Raw genomic sequence first — 13,051 nt, forward strand, 5'->3', positions numbered from 1 at the left:
GAGCCAAAATGTTCTGTTTATAGACTTTTTGGTCTCAATTTTTGTTATGTCTAATAAAATATCTTCTCAGTACCTCATCATGACATAGTTCATTAAATGTAACAATTATAATTTGAGTTAAATAGCAAAAGCTTTTAATTTAACTGAGAAATTTCTGTAGAGTCTGAATGGATTTTGAAAGTGAGATAGACACTCTGGTACATGGTATGCAAACATATGGCCTGCAAACTTTCACGAAATTTAAAAATTTCTCTCCTGGAATGGAATACTAAAAAGAGAAAATCTGGAAGGATTTTAAATTGCATGCATTTAAATTCTTTAATTTACCATACAAATTAAAAATGTGCACATCTAAGCTTAATCGCAGCCATATGAAGCTCCTTTGCCTCCACACCTCTCTGCTGCCTTTTATTCCTGTAGAGCTTGCTCCTTCTTGCCCCTGGAAAATGCCTCTAAATCCCTGAGCCTGTCAGGTATCACAAGCGTGTAATTTCACTTTAACTAAATTCTAAAAACCAGTGAGAGGTGCATTTGACATGGAGACTGTGAAAGAGCCTTATCTACAGTGACACAACTGCTGCTCCCCTAATATCTATTAAGTAGCACGGAATTATAGTGTAACAACTCCGAAATTGCTTGTGACATCTGCATGAATATTAAATAGATTCGTTATGTTCAGACTTATTACAAAAAGGACTTTCTGAATTTTAAATGATTAAGACTTTTACAAATTAATAGTTACCCAGTGAATCACTTTCTAAAGGTACACACATTATTTAAAGATCACAGTTTAGCCGAATGTCGACAACGGCACCAACGATATTGCCACTTGTTTGAAAGTGTCATTTAGAGCAGTTAGTCCTAATGTTGAAAGCTTTCAGATGACATTATTTTAAGAAAAGTACACCTTTCCCCATCACTTTAAACTGCTTCCTGTCATTCTTCCTGTCTCCTTGGAGATGGTGAAGGAAAAAAAAAGTAACGAAGGAAGGAAATGATAAACGTCCACATTATGCAGAATTTGCCTTTTTGAAATCCCATTCCCACTGCACTAGCTGGAATTTTATAGAGATATAAATCACGAAGAAATAAGAAGCCAGTAATGAGAGAGAAGTATATTTGAAATATGGATGCAAATTCTTACCACCTGCTGAGCAAAAGGAGTCTGCAGAGACTGCCCTGGGAATGGCAGTGCCATTAGCATCTTGTAAGATCTAAATTTGCAGCAGTGGAATAGAGGAGTTATGCCTGCGAAAAGCCAAAGGCCCCTCTGATTTATCTCTCAGCTGAATGCTTCAGCCACTTCTACATAAATATTTTAACGGGAATTTAATTTTCATTTTCATCATGTGATAAATCTTTTTATTACCTGCCATCGTTTTGACCTAAAAGAGCTGCTTGCTTTTTCATGCCATTTGTGTTCATTCTTCTTTTGTGTTTGATAAATACCATTTTAATATACCAAGGAGCAATAGTTTTATTTACACAAGAATCTTGCTGGGGCTTCTTAATTTCAGTCACAAATTCTATTTATTTTGATGTGATTTATAAAGCAGTTATCAATTGGCTAATGTGTGACTGCACCATTTGTTCTTAAGACTTGGGCATTAAGAAACTAGTAGCCATCGGAAGAGGAGTTAAAGTCATATTACAAGGGCATGATCTCAGTGAATGTGCACTTAGAGTATTTGCTATGAAAGTGTACACAATACTTTATTATTATTATCATCATTATTGCCTGGGTTTCATCAAATGCTGTGTGAAGATGGAGGACTCTGAGTTTGACAGTGTCACATGCTGTTTAAGTTTCAAGTGCTACATTGACTGTTTGACCTTGTTGTGTCTGTATTCAGTAAAGAGGATGGTCAATCTCTTTCGTCCTCTAGGAGAAAAGTAAAGACCATTCCTTTTTCCATGCTGAGACAAATGACAGCGCAAAGTCGACCATCAACCTGGTATGGTTGAGATGCAAAAGCACCTCTGCAACTGGGTTAGTCAGCAGGACTTTGACAGTCAGAGCTTTGCCTGTATCAGCTCCCCTTATGTCTTCAGAAAGTTTTATGACAACATTTTACTTAAAGATACAAACAGAAGAGTCTCTTTAAAAATGAATAATGACAACAGAACAAGGAAAGTGTTTGTAGGCTTTGTTTGTCTGCTCTTGGTTTGCTTACTGAATAAATTTGTTCTTTCAGAACTGGAAGGATAACTCAATGGTGAAGAGCATTTGTTACTCCTACAGAAGACTGAAGTTTGGTTTCCAGCAGACACAGAACTATTAACAATCCTTTGTAACTCTAGCTGCAGGAAGATCTGATGCCCTCTTTTGTCCTCTACATGCACTCCATGAATGAACATATATATACAGAGAAACATATGTGTGTGTGTGTAAGATCTATATATCCTTTTAAAAAAGAAACAAACTATCTTTTCTCATTTTATATACCAATCCTAGTTTCTACTCCCTCTCCTCTTCCCATTCCCTCTACCTGCCCCATCAGCCTACCCCGCATCATTGCTCAGAGAGGGTAAGCACCTTGCTTTGGGGATGGTCCAAGACTCTCCCTGCTATATCTAGGCTGAGCAAGGTAACCATACAAAGAGTATATTCCCAAAATGCCAGTACAAACAGTAGGGATAAAACCTGGTGCCACTGCCAGTGGCCCTACAGTCTGCCATACTGTCATACAAAAGTCATATAAGCACATTTGTTCAACTATGTTCATAGCAGCATTGTTTGTAATAGCTAGAACCCAGAAACAAACTAGATGCCTCTCAGTCGAAGCGTGGATGACGAACATGTGGCACATTTACACATTAGAGTCCTACACAGCAGTAAGAAAACAATGCCATCTTGAAATTTTCATGCAAATGAATGGAACTGGAAAAAACCACCCTAAGTGAGGTAACCCAGACCCAGAAAGATGAACAAGGTTTGTACTCACCCATAAGTGGATACTAGCTATAAAGCAAAGGATATTGATCCTATAGTGCATGGTCCTAGAGAAGCTAAGTAACAAGGTGGACCCTAAGAAAAACATACATAAGTCCATGTGGAAAATGGAAATAGACAAGAGTGCCGGCCAAAATTGGGAACACAGGGGTGGAGGAAGAAGAGAGGATGGAAGGGAAACCAAAGGGGAGAAAGGGAGAGGTGAGGAGAACTTGAGTAAATGGGATAGATGAGATAGAGGAAGGACAGAGATGAGAGCAAGGAAAAAGATATTTTGATTGAGGGAGCCATTACGGGGCTAGCAAGAAACCTGGCACTAAAGAAAATCCAAGAAATCCACAAAGATGACCCCAGCTAAGACCCTAAGTAGTAGAGGAGATGGAGTCTGAATTGGCTTTGCTCTGTAGTCAAACAGATGAATATCTTAAATGTCACCATAGAGCCTTCATTCAGCAATTGTTGGAAACAGAGGGAGAGACCCACATCGGAGCACTAGATTGAGTTCCCAAAGTCCAGTTAAAGAGTGGGAGGAATGAGAATATGAGCAAGACCATGATGGGGACACCCACTGAAACAGCTTACCTGAACTAATGGGAGTGCACCAACTCCAGCCGGACAGGTAAGGATCCAGCATAGGTCCAAACTAGTCCCTCAGACACACACACACACACACACACACACACACACACACGCACGCACGCACACACACACATATCTTAAAGAACGAAAAAAATAAATTTGTTCTTTGACAATATCATACACGAATATAAAGATAAAGCTTTCTGATTACTCTTACACCCACACCCTCTGGTTGTTTGTGGTTAATGAACATGGTATGAGTAAATTGCTAAGGTGACAGTCATTGACCCACTTAGTATCTACATCTTCTGTACTTGGTTTTGGCTTACATACAACTTATTTTACTAATTGAATTTTCTTAAAGAAATATCTTTCATCATTATATATAGACAAATAATTTTTAAATTTTATATCCAGGAGATGATAAATTTGTAAGTTTACAAAATTCCTTCTCTCTACTTGGCAGTGCCCTAATTTTTATCTTCCTGTAAATCTCAGCTATATAGAGAGGCCCTGCCAGTCGAATACATTGGTTGTTCATGTAGTTTTTTTGTGCCTTTGTCCACCCTTTACTGCCTACATGAATCATGCCCAGTTCTGAGTACAATGGACACATCTCTAAAGGATATATCTCTCATTTCAATTTCTTAGAAGCATGACATACTTTTATTCTTTATAATATCTCATCCTATTTTACGTTTTGCTGCAATCTGTACTGGATTTATTACTGCTTCTTTCAGGGTTCCCACTGAGTACCCTGCACATAGTAAGGATGCAAAAATGCTTATTAACAGAAAGCTGAGTGTGTTATGAAGAAATGATTTATTTTTATGAAGAAATAATCCCATAAATGGGATTAGCACATTTTTTCTGCTACTACTAACTTAAATAAATACAATAACAATAGACTAGTTTTGACTGAAAATAGGCTTTAATTAATTAATATGTGTATTGTTGTGTTGACTTCCTGGGCCCATCATTTATAAATTCTGACATGTTGTGCCTACATTTCCTCATGATTGAAAGGTAGGTATGATGATTATTAAGGAACCAAATGAGTTAAATTTAATAAATTAAGATGTACAAAGCATAGATCTGCAATGGCACATCCTCAATCCTGAAATCCTTCACACTATTAGCCTATTAGTTGCGCCTATACTTATTACTATTGATAATAAGGTTGGGTTTATTTTCTAAACCCCTTCCCACCAACTCCCACCAACATGTTTGGAGATGTTATATGGCTGCCAGTTTAGCTTCTTCTCACATTCCAGTCATTTTAAGGTACCCACCATCATACTTCTACCTTTGTTTCTTAGGTTTAATCTTGGCTGTCGTGTTTGTGCAGCTGCAAGATTCCCTGGTGAGAACGTGGTAAATAGCTCTCTTTGTGATCAAATTCCACTGATATTCCTTTATGCCAAAATAATAATGGAAAATATTTCATCTCCTGCTTTTGTTAAGTCTGCGAAAATGGTCTTTTCAGTTCTCATTACAGAATCTCTTCGTTTGTTCATTTCTTTTCAGAAGGCTGAAAAGGATGTGGTTTTTTAACGAGGGGAAATCTGAATTGAGCTCCAAACAGGTCAGGTTTCTGAAGATACAGCCCCAGAAAAGACTTCAATAGCGTCGTATGTTTCTTAAATGGAAATGTAGGTGGGTGTGTCTGCCTCTGCCCCAGCTCTGTCGCTAGGTGAGAGAGAAAGCAGACATTTTATATGCCTCAGGAACTGAAGGAAGCCCTAATGGTCTGGAATACATAAATTTAGGGATGGAAAAGAAAAAAAAAGCTGGCAAAGTGATTACTTTTAATTCATTAATTTCCAGAGAGAGCATTGTATAATTTTATCTTCTATTTTCTAATCTCTACTTCATTTTTTATTTACTTATGCATTTATTTATTTAGTTTTTTTGAAACAGGGTTTCTCTGTGTAGCTTTGGTACCTGTCCTAGAACTTGCTTTGTATATCAGTTTGACCTCAAACTCATAGAGATCTGCCTGCCTCTGCCTTCCAAATGGTGGGATTAAAAGCATTCACCACCACTGCCTGACTCCATTTCATCTTAAATAGAAAAAGAAATCTTTGGTTACTTAGTGTTTGATTTTATTGTACTTTATAACGTATGCCTTTGTACCAGTGAATTCTAGTTTATTCACACTTTAGTGACCTGGATGGAAAAAACAAAACAAAACAAACAAAAAACTGGTCTTGTCTTTGAGAACAAAGTTTCTGAATCTTGACTTAGTGGACATTTACAGCTATTCAATAGACATCAGGAACATTCCTAAAAGTTATAGTAATCTAGACATTTCCAAACACTGCTAGATGTCTCCACTGGTTTTAAAGTAAAGCTCTACTAAAAGTGCTAACAACATTCTAAACACTGGGCTCAACCATCATGTTTTATTCTTGTAATAATGCTGAGAGCCACATACTATTGGCTCCAGTTTTATAAATGAAATAATGGAAATAATGGGAGGTTAAGTAATTTTTCTAATATTCCACAGAGAGCAAATGTTTTTAAATGATCAAGTCTTTATGTTGTCCAGTGTCACCCCTCATCTGACATAGAGAGACAGCTACTCAATCTTGTGTCCTTAGTAGCAAAAATAATACATTACAGAAAGATTACATTTTAGGAGTTTCATCTGATCTCCCCCGCTATGTTGTTTGTTTTAATTGGCATACATTGCACCATTCTTCTTTTAGTTTCTAAAACTCTTTGTGGCCAAGATCAGACTGTGCAAATCAGCTGGTCAGAAGACAATTCCCTTCTTTTCTGTGAATCCCAGACACTGAACTCAGTTCTTCAGTCTTGGGGTTAAGTGACAGTTCAGATATTCCACCAGTCCTGCAGCATCGCTCTTACACTAAACAGATTGGAAACACACAAGAAACAGAAAAAAATGCAGTGTATACCTTAGATGGAATCTAGAACAAAAATAGCAAAAACAAACAAACAAACCCACATCAGTGGAAAAACTATTGACATCTGTTTTACAAATAGTATTTTTCCAACAATAACTTTTTAGGTTCAATAATGGTTAGCTTTAGAGGAAGTTAGTGAAGGATATAGGGGACTGGGAATTTTCTGTATTATTTTACTACTTTTCCTTAAGAGTCTTTTTGTCTAGAGGTGGTGCAGTCCTTTAATCCCAGCACTTGGGAGGCAGAGATAGGTGGATGTCTGTGAGTTCAAGGACAGCCTTGTCTACAAAAGTTAACTCTTGGACAGGATCCAAAACTACAGAGAAACCCTGTCTCGGAAAAGCAAAATAAATAACTAAATAAGTGAGTGAATGAATAAACAAATAAAGATTCCTTTATGTGGGTCTGGAGTAGAAAGGTGATGAGTTGACAGAGAGACTAGGGGAAAAGGAAGGAGAGGAAGCTGGTTGAGTGTAACATTGGAGGGAATACGTATTAGTATATTTAGTAATAAAAATGTTTTAAAAAGAATGAAATACAGAATAACAAAACCACATTATATTTTGATTCTTAGAATTTTACTACTCTCAATTCACATTCTTTTAGTACGGTAAATAGTTACAAGCTATAAATTTCAGTGTTTATAACTAGGAAAACAGATGATACATTATCTAACTGATTCATAGACATAGGCTGTTCATCATTCAACTTTATTGTAGGGTTGTTTACTTTTCTTTCTGTCGAAGAACTGCCTGATCTCTTTTTGTCTTCATATATCTGTCTCAATTTTTGTATGTTTCTCTGTGTCTATTTCTGTCTCATTCTTTGTCTCTGTCTCTCTTCTTTGTCTCTGTCTCATTTTGTGTCTCTTTACTCTCTCTCTTTCTCTCTCTCTGTTTATTATTAAAATTCCTGCTTTTGTTTTTAAGTTATAGAATGTGACACAAGTATTTTTGTACAGTGGAAATGGATTCTATGTATCTCAGTGGATTTAGTACAGCACGACTCAGCCATCACTCTGATGTGGATTTCTTTGATAGATAAAAGATTAGAGAAGGTTGTACTTATGATGAGGCTAAGAGTACATACCTGATATTCTAGGAATTCCATTAAGAAACGCTAGAATATCAACACTCAATTCGTCTAAGGCATTTTCCTTTATAAACACACAGAAATCTTAAATATAAAGAGTAACTTTGCCTAAAGTTATTTCCTTACCTCCTAAATATGCAGCAAGGCCCACTTCACAGATATCAGATTACCCACTATTTCCACAGTGAGGTCTCTCTCCACCATGCCTTCCTAAGTATCTTTGATTATATCTATGGTTCACACAGGTAATCCGGGATGGTCTCACCTCTCAGCACACTTGAAAGCTCTAGGAGAAAAAGTAGCAGACTCACCCAAAAGGAGTAAATGAGAGGAAATAATCAAAATGAGGGCTGAAACAATAAAATAGAAAAAAGAAAACAATACAAAGAATCAATGAAACAAAGAGTTGGTTCTGTGAGAAAATCGACAAGATAGACAAGCATTTATCTAAACTAACCAAAAGGCAGAGAGAGAATGTCCAAATTAACAAAATCAGAAATGAAAAGGGGAGACATTACAACAGACACTAAGGAAATCCAAGGACTATGGACTGACTGCTGAGGAACCTACATGGGACCAAACTAGACTCTTTGAATGTGGGTGAGAGTTATGTGGTTTAGTCTGTTGGGGAGTTCTTGGCAGTGGGATCAGGACTTATCCTGGGTGCATGGCTTTTTGGAACCAATGCCCTATGGTGAATGCCTTGCTCAGTCTTGATACATGGGAGAACGGCCTGGTCCTGCCTCAACTTGGTATGCTAGACTTTGTTGATTCCCCAAGGGAGGCCTTACCCACTCTGAGAAGTGGATGGAGGGTGGGAAGGGGATGGGGGGCAAAGAAGGGGAGGGAGTGGGAAGTAGAGTTGATATGTAAAATGAAAAGAATAAATAAATAAATTGTTTAGAAAAAATAGATCCTTAATTGCATTTTCAAAGTCTCCTTGCACATGTTACGCAGGACCCCACACTCTAACACTTTAACCTTCACGGCATCTGACTACCTGTCCAGTCCTGTAGCAAACAGAAGTCACTGAGTCCTCTGTTAGTCCATGTGCTCTATCATTGTATGTATATCCTTTCCCTCTCCATGTTAGCAAACGAGAAGAGAAGTCAGGTAGAAATTCACATGGTGTTTTTATTACCAATGATTTATTATTCATATCTATTCATAAATAAAGGATATGTAGGTTGGGTAATTCATCAGCTTGGCACATATTAATCAATACAATGACATTAAGTATTAAACAGCTAATGCATAGCCGTTAATGGTAACCTGAAAGCTTCTTCAGAATTATTGAAAAAAGATGGATTTAAATTTTTAAAAGTCTACAATCATGAAAACAGTGTGTATGACAAACAAATTAGATTTGGCCGCATGACTGATACCCTCATATTGTGTGAAAAAATTTTCAGACTCTCAAAGGACTGGGACTATGTATAGTGTCAGTTGAAACAACACTGGCTACAAGCTGTCCTGAAACCTTGATATACACTACACCTCATCTGTTCTTAAACTTCTATGGTTTTTACAGAGTGAATTGCTTATTAAATTGTCCGATCATATTGACTCATTTATTACTTTATGATTTCCTCTGACATCCACTTATTGGATACACTCATCATAATACCTACTAGTTATAGAAAACATAAAAATTATAAATAAGAAAACAAATTACTTCTTGCACTTCATAAAGTAGTCTTTATTAAAGCTCAGAGTAAACAATTTAGGACCTTTGCATCCACAGATGCAGATGCACTTAACAAGCACTTTCATTTTTAATTATATCCTGATTGCTTTTCTAGGTCCTTAGCATTTCCACCAAATATTATTTGCGTTGCACTGTATTCCAAATAAAAGAATATTAGAATATAACTTCCTAATTTCTTATTGAATAGACTCACATTTTCCTATGTAGATGACAATGTGAAATAAATTGGTGTACAAGTCCTCAACTTTTGGATAACTTTGCCATGTACTTTCAGAAGTGAAGTTATAAACACTGTCTGTCGTATACTGGGTAAACGTGGTGGCAACATCAACAGTGATTTTGAAACAGCTCATACATAGAATTTTGCAACTTTCCAACACAAGAAAGCAATAGGTGTCCTAGGATTTTAATGTATCAGTTTCCCTAATTTAATCATTGTACATTACTTCCATATAAGGAGAAATCACATATGAGTCTATGCCCACATATATTAATTAACTATATTTAAAATAAACAATTTCAAAAAGTTAAGGTATACCTTACCAATTAAAAACTTTTAGACCATCGTAAAATTAAGAAGTTGGTACATATAGATAAACAATTTTTAAAAGTGTTATATCATAACCATAGAAATAGTATAAGTATGAGTGGATCTATGTTTTTTATACTGTCAAAAATTAAACTGGTATAAACCTTTATTTTTCAACAATATCTTTGTTAGTTTCTTGAGAATTTCATTTTGAGAATTACATTTTACACAGTGTACCTTGAACATATTTGTAACCACCCTCTTTGTTTCCCAAATCTTTCCATCAAACTGTGAGATTTCTCCTTTTCCTTTCCCCATCACTCTAGTTAATGTTGCTCAGGTAGCCTTAGAAGCTTAGAAGTGGGGCATTCCCTGCTACATTGTAGACTTATCAGGGATTACATTCTGTAAAAATGGCCAAGATAAAAAACACTGATAAAAAATATGCTGGAGAGGTTGGGGAGAAACGGGAACACTACTGCATTGCTGGTGGAATGCAAGCTGATACAGCCCCTTTGGGTGTCAGTGTGGCAATTTCTCAGAAAATTAGGAAACGATTTTCATCAAGACCTAGTAATACCACTTTTGGGCATACATCCAGAGAATGTTCAATCATGCCACAAGATCCTGTGCTCAATTATGTTCATAGCATCATGCTTGTCATAGCCAGAACTTGGGAACAACCTAAATGCTCCTTGACTGAAGAATGGATAAGAAAAATGTGTACATTTACACAATGGAGTGTTACACAGCAGAAAAAAAATAACGATATCTTGAATTTTGCAGGAAAATGGTGGAGCTAGAAAACATAATTTTGAGTGAGGTAACCCAGACACCTAAAGACAGTTATCACATGTACTCACTCATAGGTGGTTTTTAAACATAAAGCCAAGAAAACTAGCCTACAAACCACAACCCCAGAAAACTTAGACAACAGTGAGGACACTAAGAGAGACTTATATAGGTTAGTTTAGATGGGACAGAGAAAAAAACAAGATCTTCTTAGTAAATTGGGAGTCTGGGGACCTTGGGGGAGGATTGAAGGGAAAGAGGAGAGGCAGGGAGGGGAGCAGAGAAAAATGTAGAGCTCAATAAAAATCAATAAAAAAAAGAAAAGTAAGTCTTCCTCTCCCAGCAGCCATTAAATGCCAGTAGTTGCTCAGTGAGTGGTTGTTTGTCCTGCCCCACTTCCCCTCTGGTGCCGGCACTCTTCATGTCAATTCAGAATCTCAAAGGTGTCGCTGTGCTGATCCCTGTTGTGACTTTCTGAAAAGCTCTCTGCTGTGAAATGAAGCTTTTTCAGCGAGGGATGAAAGGTAAATATTAGGTTTAATTTTAGATTGCAGTTAGGAATTATGTAGCTTTAGTAAGATAGTGATATTTGGTTCTTCTCTAAAATCCATGACCTCAGCAATCCCAGAGAGTAGGCAGTTTCTAGTATATGCCACGATTTCTCTCCTGCTGAGTGGGCTTTTAGTCTGTAGTTAATATAATGAAAAAAAGAAAAAGAGCCAAGCAGTTTGAATGGGGACATGGGAGGAGTTTGATAGAGGGGGAATTAGATGGGTTATAGAGAGGAAAGGGAAGGGGAAAGTGATGTTATTGAATTTTAATTAAAAAGTGTCAGTCTTAATGACTTTGGCCAATACTCATGTAATGAGTATTTTATAATTTTATAATGATCTATATTGTTTATAATTGGTAAGGCATGTTTTATTGTCCAGAATGATCTACATCTTGGTGGAATATTCCATGGGAACCTGAAAAGACTGTGTGTTCTCTTCTTTTAAAATAAATTATTCTACAAATGTCCAAAAAATCAAAGTGATATACATTACACTTCAGTTCAACTATATCCTTGCTGACTTTATGCGAGTAAAAAACCTTGAAGACAGTTACACAAGAAACCGTAGAGTAATAGTGGCACTATCTATGTCTCTTCGTCACTTTATGACTACTGTATCAGTTCTTTATACATTTTGATTCACTATACAAAGAGAGTAGTGATGCCTTCTTACAGAATCAATCTGTTGATCATTTTATGATGCATGTCAATTACTTAAAAATACTCCTTGTCCTGAAATCTGTTGTATCACCCTAACTTTCACTTGATGGTAATAGTGCACATTTTCTACGTTGCTTACTTTTATTTTTTAGTTTTCTTCTTCTTCTTCTTCTTCTTCTTCTTCTTCTTCTTCTTCTTCTTCTTCTTCTTCTTCTTCTTCTTCTTCTTCTTCTTCTTCTTCTACTTCTTCTCCTCCTCCTCCTCCTCCTCCTCCTCCTCCTCCTTCTCCTACTCCTCTTTCTCATTCCTTTTCCTATTCCTTCTCCCTCTCCCCCTCTTCTTCTCTGCCCATCCTCTCTCCCTTCTCCTCCCTCTCCCCCTTTTTCTCCTCCTTCTTCATCTTGTGTGTATGTGTGTAAGGCTGTTGTGGGATGTTTGGATTGACACTCTGACACTATGTGGACTATCAATAAAGTTTACTTTGAATAAGAGGGCAAAGCTAGCTACTAGGTGACAAAAATTATTAGCCACAACATATAGAAGACACAGGAAGTAGTCGCAAGGGGCTTAGAAAGATCTTAGAAAAGATCATTTTTGATCCAGAAAGAAGAGAGAGAAGCCACTGGTTATTTTCTCTGCTGTTTCTGTGATTAATTAGGTTCTTACTGATAAAGATTAATTAATCTTTATTGATAAAGATTAATTAGATAAACTCTTCATCTGGTGTCCAATGCGGGGCATGAGATTACAAGGTCACAACCATGACTGGCTTTCCCTCCCATCCCCCAGGCGGTCCATGCAATCTGGGTTTTTCCTACTGCAACCTCTCTATAGCAGCTTCCAGCTGCTCCCTGCCCCAGGCACCAAATGCCACAGAGGGCTGGGGCCCAGAAGCAACCAGGGTTAGCCCCCACTCTCAGCTGGCTCTGTCATTCAGGCAACGTCTATGCCTTCAACTTTCCACCATACAGGCTTCTTCCGGGTCCACTTTTCAGGTGGCTCACTTCCCACCCTGTGGGTTGTGGTCTTCCACTGAACCCCTTCATGAGCTGCTGCTGCATCAGGTTGGCTGCCTTGACACCTGCTCAGGCTTTTACTGTGATGCATCACATAGCTGGGCAGAAAATGTGAGCAGTGCACAGCCTAGATGAGAACAGCTGCAATTGCCCATATGTAGTTGGGGACTGAGAGTATGTGGCAGAGGTAGCAGCAGTAAAAGCTACAGGGTCTTAAACCCAGCCAGTTTCTTATTACA

Source organism: Myodes glareolus, chromosome 10 (assembly GCF_982192425.1).
Source record: "Myodes glareolus chromosome 10, mMyoGla1.1, whole genome shotgun sequence".
NCBI classification, from domain to species: Eukaryota; Metazoa; Chordata; class Mammalia; order Rodentia; family Cricetidae; genus Myodes; species Myodes glareolus.